Genomic DNA, 13,665 nt, shown 5'->3' on the forward strand with positions numbered 1-13,665 from the left:
AAAAAGAGAAAAAGCCTTCCCCTGGAGCTGATGCCCTGAATTCGGACTGTTAGCCTACTTTGACTATGACGAAATAAACTTCTCTTCATTAAAACCATCCACTTGTGGTATTTCTGTTGTAGCAGCGCTAGATGACTAAGACACATACACTGAATTATTTTCAGTCAGAAAAAGGAATGAATTTCTGATACATGCTACAACATGAAAACATGATGTTAAGTGACAGAAGACAGATACAAAAGGCCACGTATTGTATGATTCCATTTACATGAAATGTCCACAACGGGCAGACCCATAGAGAGAGAGAGCAGAACAGTAGATTGCAGGCGATAAAGGGTAAGGGAATGGGGTGTGAGTGCTTAACGGATACAGGGTTTCTATTGGGGGTGATGAAAATGTTCCAGAATTACAGAGTGGTGATGGTTGTGTAACAGTGTGAATATACTAAAATCTACTGAAGTGTATACTTTAAAATAATTAAAATGGTGGATTTTATCTCAATAAAAAAATAAATTTTAAGAATTAAATTTTTTAAATGGGAAAAAAAAAAACTTAGGGGAGTCTGCACCCAGATCCCTCTCCTCATGACACATAGCCAAATAACCACCCGCAGAAGAACAATAATAGCAAAAAAAGAAAAAAAAAAACAATAATTGACTAGCACATCTGAACATAATATAACTGTCCAAATTTACATCCAAAGAATTTTGTGTCATCGTAACTGAGTATTTAATAGGAAAAGTAAGGGTGAAGAAGAATACAGATACTAATGGTAATGAAAAACTAGGCTTGAAGGGATAATGTTTTAACCTAAATGCAGAGAAATAAGAAGAAATTAAGCAGCAAAGAGGACAACTGCCAACTCAAACTTGGACCATACTGATTGGTGGTGTAGACTGTAAATAGTTGTCTAATGGAGGCAGCCATTCTTGATCCCCAGGCTGGAACAACAATATCTATTTTAAGTATAATTCCAAAAGGAAAGACCATGTTCAAAGTTCCTCAAACTAAAAGCCATTATAAAAATAAAGTTCCTCAATGCTTATTATAGTTCTTTAAAACATATAAAGTTAAAGGCAAGAATACCAGAAGGCTAAATTTTCCTAAAATATCTGTGATGGTAATTTCTAATCTTCTACTCTATTGGTCTCTTATGCCCAGCTGCAGACGGGCCAAGAATTCCACAGGTGTTCCACATGTAGGTTGATCACAGAAGTGGCAATAAATTAGCAAAGCTGCATCTCTGGAACCTTCCAAAACAGAAAATTGTGAAAACTTTTGACCAGATTTCTGCATTGGGCAAATCTGCTGCAAAAGACCTCTTTAAAGTGTTAAAAAGCAAAGATGTTACTTTAAGGACTAAAGTGCACCTGACCCAAGCCATGGTGTTCTCAATCGCCTCATATGCATGTGAAAGCTGGACAATGAATAAGGAAGACCGAAGAAGAGTTGATGTCTTTGAATTATGGTGTTTGAGAAGAATATTGAATATATCATGGACTGCCAGAAGAAGGAACAAATCTGTCTTGGAAGAAGTACAGCCAGTACGCTCCTTAGAAACAAGGATGGCGAGACTCTATCTCCATACTTTGGACATGTTATCAGGAAGGACCAGTCCCTGGAGAAGGACATCATGTCTGGTAAAGCAGAGGGTCAGCAAAAAAGAGGAATACCCTCAACAAGATGGACTGACACAGTGGCTGCAACAATGGGCTCAAGCATAGCAACGATTCTGAGGATGGCGCAGGGCCGGGCAGTGTTTCGTTCTGTGATACACGGGGTCGCTATGAGTCGAAACCAACTCGAAGGTGCCTAACAAAAAACAAATCTTTATTTTCTTACATGTGGTTTTAAAAAGTTAAATTCTACCTTTATCCTAAAATTTAGATTTGCCAATTATAAGTTAATGAAATTCTACAATACTTATAATAATTAACTGTGTCAATGAAGAAAACTTAGGCAAATTCAGTCAAATACATTAAAGAGATGGTGGTGGGGGCAACTTTGAAGGACTTGTGGACTAACATTTAAGAGTCTAATCTGGGGACGCCAACTCAGAGGTTACAAGGCACAGAGCAAACGTGCACCCTCTGGTTAGAATTTGGGGCCAGTGCTGAGACCTCACCTGCCCATGCTCACTTTAGCATCAAGTGTGGGAAGAGGATGTTTGCTGCCACACACGTAAAGAAAAAACTACTGCTGAATGGTTAACAATACATAAAATGAGCCAAGAGAGTATGAAGGAAATGGCAGTAAGGGAAACTCTGTGACTAAGAGATGGCCATCCAGGTTTTCACTGGCCAATTTTTTTTCAGAAGTAGATCACCAGATCCTTCTTACTCTTAGTCTAGAAGCTCCACTGAAACTTGTCCACCATGAGTGACCCTGCTGGTATTTGAAATGCCAGTGGCACAGCTTCCAGCATCACAGCAACATGCAAGCCACCACAGTATCACAAAACTGACAGACGAGTGGTGGCTCAAATGATGTCCAGTCATGTGCCACATAATATCCGTTCAGGCAAAGTCCGATCACATATGTCCATGGTCTGGCGTGTGCCTTTCAGGATGCCCACAGCCCGACCTGGCATCAAGTCCATCAAGTCCGCCCTGCAGCCCCCCATCTGTGGAAACAGGCACCCCTGCCAACGGGAGGAAAGGGCGCCTGATCCTGCTCCGGAATGCTCAAGGTCAGCGGGTACTGCAGGGTTCGGCCAGAGCGGGGTCGCCAAGACTGCTCCCCTGCTGTCCCAGGCCGTGCCCAGAGCCTCCCCAGTCTGACCTTCCCGGGGCTGCACTCTGGGTGAGACCTGGCCGAGTGCTCACCCGAGGCGTCCCGCGCCCCACAGACCTAAGTGTTCGCGCACGTCCAAATCACGTATTTCACAGAACCTATCATGTATGTTAAGCAACGCATGACTACACTGCATTGGGCAAATCTGCTGCAAAAGACCTCTTTAAAGTGTTAAAAAGCAAAGATGTCACCTTGAGGACTAAGATGCGCCCGACCCAACCCATGGTGTTCTCAATCGCTTCATATGCATGTGAAAACTGGACAGTGAATAAGGAAGACTGAAGAAGAATTGATACATTTGAATTATGGTGTTGGCAAAGAATACTGAATATACCACGCACTGCCAAAAGAACAAACAAATCTGTCTTGAGAGAAGTTACAGGCTGACTGCTCCTTAGAAGCGAGGGTGGCGAGACTTTGTCTCACGTACTTTGGACATGTTATCAGGAGGGACAAGCACCTGGAGAAGGACATCATGCTTGGTAAAGCAGAGGGTCAGCAAAAAACAGGAAGATCATTAATGAGCTGGATTGACACAGGGGTGGCAACAACGGGCTCAAACATAGCAATGATTGAGAGGATGGTGCAGGTCTGGGCAGTGTTTCGTTCTGTTGTACATAGGGTTGCTATGAGTTGGAACCGACTCAACAGCACCTAACAAGAAGAAATGGCACGTAAGTCTCTGCACTTTGAGGGGTAAAGAGGAGCTAAGACAGAAACCACTGGGTGGGTCCCAGGCCTGCCCACCTGTGGTGGGTTAACTACTTCTGTGCGTGGCCTTTCTAACCACCCAGGTGATCATGGGATAGGGTAATTGTGGCCTACCAAGGGGGTTGGTCAGTTTTGCCTTAAAAGAGAACCAATTCCAGAGCAGAGGATCCTACCACCACCAAGAAAGAACAGCCAGGAGTGGAGAGCACGTCCTTTGGACCCAGGATCCCGGTGCTGAGAAGCTCCTGGGAACAGGAGACAGAGAGAGAAAGCAAGCGTAACCCTGAAGATGGTGAGAAGCAGTGGCAGGAGAGACCCGACAGCAGGAGATGGCGTGGTGGGCTTCCCGGCCCACAGACAGAGGAAGCTGAGTGCCTTTGGGGAAAGGCCCAGGGCCAGGGAGAGGCCTGCCTGCAAGCATGGCTGGGAAGAGCCGTCCTGATGGAAGAACTGTATCCTGAGTGTTTCTGAAACTGAACTGTAACCAGTTACTTCCCTAATAAACCCCATAATCATGAGCATGGTCTGTGAGTTGTGTGTGACCACTGCAATGAATTATCGCACCCAGCGGAGAAGCAGAGAGTGCTGGAGGTGTCTGACCTCTGCCTCAGAGGAATCAGCCTTGGGCTGTTATCTTAATTCTCCTTCCCCCTTGTGGGGTTGGAGGAGGTCAGACATTGCCCTCAAGCTGTTTTTACAAACACCCAAGGACCAGGCCCACCAGTGTCTGGCATCCTGAGTTCTAGAACTCCGATTCTGCACTTTTGAGTAGAATTATTACTATATTATTACATTATTTATAGTTTGCTACGTTTTGAGTCATGAGTTTATTATTTTTTTAATTAATAGATTTATATTTTTAGAGCAGTTTTAGGTTTACAGAAAAATTGAGCAGAAAGAACAGAGGATTCCCACATACTCCCTCTTCCCCTTGCTTATAGTTTCTCTTATTAACAATCGTGAAATGGTGTGGTATATTATAACTGATGAGCCAATACTGATATTATTAACTAAAGTCCACAGTTTAAATTGTATAGTTCTATAGGTTCTGACAAATGCTTAATGTCATGCGTCCACCATTACAGAATCATACAGAATAGTTTCACTGCCCTAAAAATGTCCTGTGTTTCACCTATTCATCCCTCTTCCCTCTCCCTGAATCCCTAGAAACCACTGATTTTTTTTAATGTCTCTAATAGTTTTGCTTTTCCATAATGTCATGTAGTTGCAATCGTACAGTGCGTAGCTTCTTCAGACTAGCTTCTTTCACTCAGTAATACGTATTTAAGGTTCTTAATGTCTTTTCAGGGCCTGATGGCTCATTTCTTTTTATTGATGAAAAACACTGCATTGTATGGATGTACCACAGTTTCTCTATTCATCTGCTGAAGGACATTTTGGTTGCCTCCAATTTTTGGCAATTATGAATGTTGTCGTTGTTAGCTGCCGCGGAGTTGGCTCCAACTCAACAGTGACTCTATGTACAACGGAACGAAACAATGGCTACTCCCTACGCCATCTTCACAATCGTTGCTATGCTTGAGCCCATTGTTGCAGCCACTGTGTCAATCCATCTCCTTGAGGGTCTTCCTTTTTCACTGACCCTCTACTATGAATAGAGCTGCTATAAACATTTGTGTGCAGGTTTTTGTGTGGACATAAACTTTCAACTCACTTGGGTAAATACGTAGGGGCATGACTGATGGGTCATATGGTAAGACTATGCTTAGCTTTGCAAGATACTGCCGAACCATCTTCCAAAGTGGCTGCACCATTTTGCATTCTCACCAGAACTGAATGAGAGTTCCTGTTGCTCCACACCCTCGTCAGCATTTGGTATTGTCAGTGTTTTGGATTTGCGCCGTTCTATAGGTATGCAGTGGTATCTCACTGCTGTCTCAATCTACAGTTCCCTAACAATATATGAAATATTGAGCATCTTTTTATATGCTTATTTGTCATGAGTTTATGATACTTTAAGGCCAGGTTTTTACTCAAAGAAAAAAACTTCAATTAAATTATTTGAGAAAATCATTCATAAACGTTTAGTTTCTAGCCAGCTACTCAGGCAGCCTCTCTCTGACAGGTGAGGCTTACCTGTATTTAGAAATACAGCAAAGAGGTGGACTGGAAGCCTCTTCACTCTCCCCTGTGCCTCCACCACTCTAATGATGTATTCTGAGTTCCTTACTTCTGCGAGTTAAGTTGAGCTACATTTGAATTGGAGATTAGAAACTAGAAACAAAAGTACAACTGCTGAAAAGGAGTGTTCCAAGAACTGGAAAGTCCGGGGAAAACCAAAAAAGGGAAGCATCAGATAAACAGAGAAGATGGCCTGTGCCAGCAAAAAGGAGTAAACACAACACGTGTGTACAGGAACAAGCTAAACATCAAGCCCAGCATAAAAATGAAAACTGCCATCAAGCGATGCCAATACAGAGAGAAGGGAGCCGCTCACACGCAGACAGGTGTGCCCTGTTTATAAAAACGTTTTCTGGAAATCCATACTTCTGAAACATTTAGCACACTGGCTCTTTCATGATACCTGATGATGCCAAATGCTCGGCCATGTGAGAGGCCCACGGCTACCACAAGGGAAAGCAAAGACTGGAGGAGGCTAGATTCTTATCCAAACAAATCAGCCGATTATAATCACATATTAAAAGCCCCACTTAAGGGGTTGTGTGTGTGTGACCGAGAAACAGACATACAGACAGACACGGGCCACAGCCAGAAAAGAACCTGTTTAAGCCACGTGTAGAACTTGGTCTTAGAACCTGAAGGAAAACAATAGCTATCTGAGGCCCAGCCTTGTCAATACCTCTTGGCTGATACGATTTAGGATTTTTTAGAGCACTTATTCAACCCCTACTACGTGCAAAGATAGTGTCTCTCTCCTGGCCCAGGCCAGAGTCCTGTCATCAGGACAGGGAGGAGGAGAAGCTGAGGAGGCCCCTGGGTCCACCGGACAAACGAGGAAGCGGGGTGGGCACAGTCCAGCATGGATGCCCCCAGGCCAGGCTTGTGAAATGGACCTGAGGCCCTTGGGCTATGTGAGGGAGTAAGACTGCAGAGATGATAAGGTCACTTCCCTGGAGCATCAGCTTCACTCAAAGGAATGAATGAAAAGCATAAAGCATGCCATATTAAGCAGGAGATTTACAATATTTAAATCAATTTTTAGAATGAAACACAAGACTTTAAAAAAAGCTGGCTCTCATCTCTTTGTTCCTTCCCACTCTCTTGCACAGACTCTCCCACTTCTATCTATTGTTTAAAGGCAAGGGCTGTGTGGGTTCTGATCTAAATCCTCTTCTTTCATCCTCCACACAACCTTTGTTGGGCAAGCTTGTCCACTCCAGGGCCTCACCCACCAAATCTGACCAAGGGAACCTCCAGCTCTCAGGATCCCAACTCCTGAGCTCCTGGACAGCCCCACTCTCACTGTACTCCATGGTGCTTCGTATTCAACACAGCCCAGATGGAATTCGTCACCTTCCGTGCTCCCCATTTCTATTCGACATATCCCTACCTGTCTCCCAAAATAACCTGCCCCTATCTCAGAGAATGACATCACCACCTAACCAGCTGTCCACCAGAACTTTGCAACTGTCCTCACCTCACTGACACCGATGTTCAATCGTCAACCAAGCCCTAGTGATTTCAACACCTTGCAAATCTAACTCGACCTATCCTCACCATCTCCCTGGTTACAGGGCACACGGCTCTGCTGCCAGCGAGATGCCCTCCCAGACTGTTTACTCATCTGCAGTCTCTTCTGGCTAAAATAACCAGCTTCTAGTCCAATCCTCTCATTTTACACACAAGGAAACTCAGGCCCAGAGAAGCAACATGTTTGCAAGATCTCAAACCTACTAAGCAGAGAAACTGCAACTGGATACAGAAAAAAATTGATTATTTATAAGCATGCAGAAGAAGCATATACTGATTAAAACTAACATCTTTTTGCTTTTTTAAGTAATAACCCCCTAGATGCCCCCCGCCCCTGGTAACCACTAATCTACACTGGTCTCCACGCATCTGTCTATTCCAGGTATTTCAAGTAAGTGCGATCACATAAGACTCGTCCCTTTTTGTCTTTGGCTTCTTTCACTCATCATAATGTTTTCAAGGTCCATCCATGTTGCAGCATGTATTAGAATTTCACTTCTCTTCATGGCTGAGTAATACTCCATTGTATCCATGTACCACAGTTCGTTTATCCATTCATCTGCTGATGGACACTTGGGATGTTTCTACCTTTAGGCTATTGTGAATAGCACTATAGTGAGCGTGAGCAGCGCCGCAGTGAGCGTGAACAGCGCCGCAGTGAGCGTGAGCAGCGCCGCAGTGAGCGTGAGCAGCGCTGCAGTGAGCAGTGGTGTACACATATCCGTTTGAGTCCCTGCTTTCGAGTCTTTTCGGAATATACCCAGGAGCAGAATTGCTGGGTCTTATGGAAAGCCAACATATTCCACATGATGGAATACTGTGCAGCTGTAAAAAAACGAATGAGGAGGATCTCTATACTCATGATATGTTGTTAAATTAAAAAAACAAACAAGCCAAGGTGGAAAAAAGCTTGTATAGTATGCTTCCATTTCCTAAGAAGTAGTACACAAACATATACACACACAAACATAGGCTTATATTAAAAATGGAAAGATAAACCAAAAACCAGAAAAAGCTACCTATGGAAGAGAGAGGAAACAGGGTGGAAAGAAAAGGAATGGAGGCTAGGATTTCTGAAAATATTATATTCTGTGGATTTGACTCAGTACCATTAAAATGTTTTATAAACATTATAAAACAAAATTTTAAAAGAAGCTATTCCTAAATTTTGAAATAAAAATACAATAAATAAACCTGACTGTGTAACATGTTGGTGGCACAGTAAAGAACTAGTTCAAGTAACTTTAAAACATAATAATTTGACAGTACATCTCTTGGGATATACCCTAAGGGGGGAGGAAACGGCAGAAAATCTTAAACTGTTTTCAGTAATCATATTGCTAGTGATATTGGGATTGTTTATTCTAAAACAATCACATACTTTATATTAAAGCAGGTAAGTAATAATAATGTTGTTAGGAGCCAAGATTTTCAGCTTAAGAGAAAAGGAGATACAAAATAAAATCAAAGAAGTAAAAACCATACAGTCTTAAATTCAAATGAAAAATAGTGTGAACTCATGATGTATTTTCACTCAAGAAGTATACCTCCTGGCTGTCCACCAGAAAAACCGAGAAACAATAACCAGCCCTGGAGCAAGGGGCATCCCTGGTGCCCAGACGTCTCCAAATACCCCTTCCACAACAAGGAACCAGGTGCTTGGAGAAATAGCCAATTCCAGGTCTTGGGCAGAAAAGGTACAAGATGAGTCTGAAACATCTTGCCACACGGAAAGCAAGCATACTAGATTCCTGGGGTCCTGTCAAAAGGATTCAGGAGTCAGCAGGAAGAGGTTCCCTGCTGGCCAAAAATGGCACAATTTTAGTCATCTATAAGAATAATAATGGCACCCAGATGTAAGCCCATCTACCTAAGGCCACCCAATCTTTGACAAAGGCCCGAAGTCCATTAAATGGGGAAAAGACGGTCTTTTTAACAAATGGTGCTGGCAAAACTGGGATATCCATCTGCAAAAAAATGAAACAGGACCCATACCTCACACCATAACAAAAACTAATTCAAAATGGATCAAAGAGCTAAATATAAAACCAAAAACTATAAAGATCATGGAAGGAAAAAATAGGGTCAACACTAGGGGTCCTAACATATGGCATAAACAGGATACAAATCATAATTAACAATATACAAACACCAAAAGATAAGCTAGATAAATGGGATCTTCTACAAATGAAACACTTATGCTCATCAAAAGACTTCACCAAAAGAGTGAAAAGAGAACCTACAGACTGGGAAAAAATTCTTGGCTATGACATATCGGACAAAGGTTTAATCTTTAAAATCTACTGGAAAATCCAACAACTCTACAATAAAAAGACAAATCAATTAAAAAACGGGCAAAGGATCGGAACAGACACTTCACCAAAGAAGACGTTCATGCGGCTAACAGACATGACAAAATGCTTGCAATCACTAGCCATTAGAGAAATGCAAATCAAAACTACAAGATACCATCTCACCCCGACATTACTGGCACAAACGAAAACAACAAATGTTGGAGAGGTTGCAGGGAGATTTGAACTCTTGTGCGGTGTTGGTAGGAATGCGAAATGCTACAGTGATTTTAGAAAATGATATGGTGCTTCCTTAAAAAGCCAGAAATAGAAATACCATATGATCCAGCAATCCCACTCATAGGAATGTATCCTGGAGAAATAAGAGCCATCCCACGAACAGACATATGCAACACTCATGTTCACTGCCACATTATTTACAATAGCAAAAAGATGGAAACAATCTAAGTGCCCACCAACAGACGAATGGATAAACAAACTATGGTCATACACACAACGGAATACTACGTAATGATAAAGAACAATGTGAATCTGCAAAATATCTCACAACATGGATAAATCTGGAGCGCATTACGCTGAGTGAAGTAAGACAATCACAAAAGGACAAATACTGTATAAGACCACTTTATAAAAACACACAAAAATGTTTCCAAACAAACCAGCCCAACTTGTACAAGGAAAGGTCATGGAAGCTCCATAGACACATCCAAACTCCCTGAGGGACTGAATGGCTGGGCGGAGGGCTGTGGGGACCATGGTCTCGGGGAACATCTAGCTCAACTGGCATAACACAGTTTGTAAAGGCAATGTTCTACATTCTACTTTGGTGAGTAGTGTTTGGGGTCTTGGGGGCCTGTGAACGGCCATCTAGGACACTCCACTGGTCTCATCCCTTCGGGAGCAAGGGAGAGTGAAGAGAACAGGATACAGGGGAAAGATTAGTCCGAAGGACTAATGGACCACAGCTACCAAGCCCTCCACCAGACTGAGTCCAGTACAGCTAGATGGTGCCCGGCTACCACCGACTGGTCTGACTGGGATCACAATAGAGGGTTCTGGACAGAGCTGGAGAAGGTTGTAGAACAAAATTCTAACTCACAAAAAAAGACCAGATTTATTGGCCTAAAGGAGACTGGAGAAAACCCCGAGAGTATGGACCCCAGACACCCTTTTAGCTCAGTGGTGAAGTCACTTCCAAGGTTCACCGTTCAAGCCAGGGAGTGGACAGCCCCATAAAACCAAATGGGACTAATGAGGCACAGCAGTCCAGGGACAAGGACTAGAAGGCAGAAGGGGACAGGGAAGCTGGTGATAGGGAACCCAAGGTTGAGTAAGGATAGTGTTGATGTCTTGTGAGGTTGTTAACCATTGTCACAGGGCAACATGTATACTAACTGTTTAATGAGAAACATTTTGTTCTGTAAACCTTCATCTAAACTGAGAATAGCAGCACAACTGGAAGAGCGTAGTCGATGTCCCTGAACTGTGCATGTAGAAATTTTTGAAATGGTGTATCTTTGGCTATGTATATTTTCACCAAAAAAAAAAGGTCAAGAAGGGAGAGGGTTGACATGTCATGGGGTTGTTAACCAATGTCATAAAACAATATGTGTACTACTGTTTCATGAGAAACTATTTGTTCTATAAACCTTCACCTGAAGTACCATAAAAAAAAAAAAGTTTCCACACAGGAAGAAACAATCTTTGATGGTTACTAGGGAGAGGAGTGGTGGGGAGGGAAAAATGCTAACTAGATAGCAGGTAAGTGGTAACTTGGATGAAGCGTAAGACAGTATACAATGCTGAGGAAGTCAGCACAATTTGACCAGGGCAAAGTCATAGAAGCTTCAAAGACACATCCAAATGCCCTGAGAGACCAAGCTACTAGGCTGAGGGCTGGGGACCATAGTCTCAGGGAACATCTAGCTCAACTGGCATAACACAGCCTATAAAGAAAGTGTTCTACATCCAGTTGTGGTGAGTAGTGTCTGGAGTCTTAAAAGCCTGCAAGCGGCCATCTAAGATACATTTACTGGTCTCATCCCAGCTAGAGCAAAAGAGAATGAAGAAAACCAAAGTCACAAGGGAAAGATTAGTCTAAAGGACTAATGGACCACAACTACCACAACCTCCACTAGACTGAGTCCAGAACAACTAGATGGTGCCCAGTTACCACCACCAACTGCTCTGGCAGGGATTACAATAGAGGGTCCCGGACAGAGTGGGAGAAAACTGTAGAACAAAATTCAAATTCACAAACACACAAAAAAGACCAGTCTTGCTGGCCTGACAGAGACCGGATAAACACTGAGAGTATGGCCCCCCTGGACACCCTTTTAACTCCATGAAGTCACTCCTGAGGTTCACCCTTCAGCCAAAGATTAGACAGGTCTGTAAGAACAACAATAACACATGTGAGGAATGCGCTCTGTAGTTCTATCATGTATGTGTGACTAATGGGCATACAAGCCCCAAAGCAAAGATGAGAAGACAGGAAGGGACAGGAAAACTGGACGAATGGAAACAGAGAACCTCGGGTGGAGAAGGGGAGAGTGTTGACACATCGCAGGGTTGGCAACCAATGTCACAAAACAATTTGTCTATTAATTGTTTAATGAGAAACTAATTTGCTCCATAAACTCTCACCTAAAAGCACAATAAAAAAAATACTGAAACATAAAAAAAAAGATTACAGCCTTGGAAACTCTATGGGGCAGTTCTCCCTGTCCTATAAGGTCCTATGAGTCAGAATTGACTGACAGAGATGGGGGGAAAAGATAATAACAGCAATGGATTAAAACATGTATGAGTTTATAATGATACTTAGAACAATTATTGGTCACTTTTAGAGTATGCTATGGAACCATCTTGTTATTTTGAAAACTGACAAGTAAAGAGAAAGAATCAAGCATCTATTCTGCCCTTCCTATAGGAACTGTCCCCTAGGGTAACAAACAGTTGATAATTTCTCTCTCCAAAGTATTATAGTTAATCAAGGAAGAGTAAATGACAAATCATCATTTTGCAACCTCTAAATGGAGAAAAAAGTGAAGTTGTTAAAGATTTCATCCTACTTGGATCAACAATCAATGTTATGGAAGCCAACAGTCAAATGACATACTACACTGGGAAAATCTGCTGCAAAAGACCCCTTTAAAGTTTTAAAGAGCAAAGATGTCACACTTTGATGACTAAGGTGCACCTGACCCAAGCCATGCGGAAACTGGACAATGAAAAAGGAAGACCCAGGAATAACAGATACATCTGAACTGTGGTGCTGGCAAAGAATAATGAATATACCGTGAACTACCAGGAAAATGAACAAATCAGTCTTAGAAGAAATATAACCAGAATGCTCCTCAGAAGTGAGGACAGTGAGATTTTGGCTCACTTACTTTGGACAAGTCATCAGGAAAGACCAATCGCTAGAAAAAGACATCATGGTTGGTAAAGTGGAGGGTCAGCAAAAACAAGGGAAACCCTCAGGGAGATGGACTGACACAACAGGGAAAACAATGGACTCAAACACACCAATAATCATGAAGATGGAGCAGGACTGGGTAACATTTAGTCCTATTATACATAAGGTTGCCGTAAGTCAGAGCCAACTGGGTGGCAATCAACAACAACAACGACGAATTGTGAATCCAGGCAATGATCATCCCAGGCAGCTAACACCACAAAAGAGGCAATCAGACACTGTGAGCCTGTAGGGGAAGCACACACTACCACCTAGCGATGGGGAGTCCATGCTTAAAGGCTGAGCCTGAATGTGGTCAAGTCTCTGGATCCACACAGCATTTTACAGGAAATACAGGGACAGAAGAACATTTTAAATGCAAGCAGCAAAATCAAAATATGGAAACCTCTGTCTATAGGGCAAATAGCTTGGATTTTCCAACAAACAAAATGCAAGGAAAAAAAGAAATACGGAGGAAGCAATCTATTGATTAAAGGAGACAAGAGACATATCAACTGACTGCAATTATTTGGATCCTGCTTCAAACAAACTATGAAAAAAATGGAGACTATTGGGGAAAACTGAATGGTACTGTGATAGTACTGTGATCATGGATGAAATTTCAAATATCAGCTTTCTTAATACTTTTCAATTTATTAAAAAGAACTAGGTATTAAATCTCACTTTGGATGTCAACATTTCAAACCCATTTTACTT

At 42.4% G+C, this 13,665-nt stretch overlaps 1 protein-coding gene across 2 annotated transcripts in view; it reads right to left on the minus strand.

The window, feature by feature from the left end:
* The window catches only part of TRAF3 (TNF receptor associated factor 3), an 81,002-nt gene that overhangs the window by 44,382 nt on the left and 22,955 nt on the right, over nt 1–13,665 (minus strand). The gene's annotated exons all lie outside the window — the stretch shown is intronic.

The sequence above is a fragment of the Trichechus manatus genome, unplaced genomic scaffold, assembly GCF_000243295.1.
Source record: "Trichechus manatus latirostris isolate Lorelei unplaced genomic scaffold, TriManLat1.0 scaffold00045, whole genome shotgun sequence".
NCBI lineage: Eukaryota > Metazoa > Chordata > Mammalia > Sirenia > Trichechidae > Trichechus > Trichechus manatus.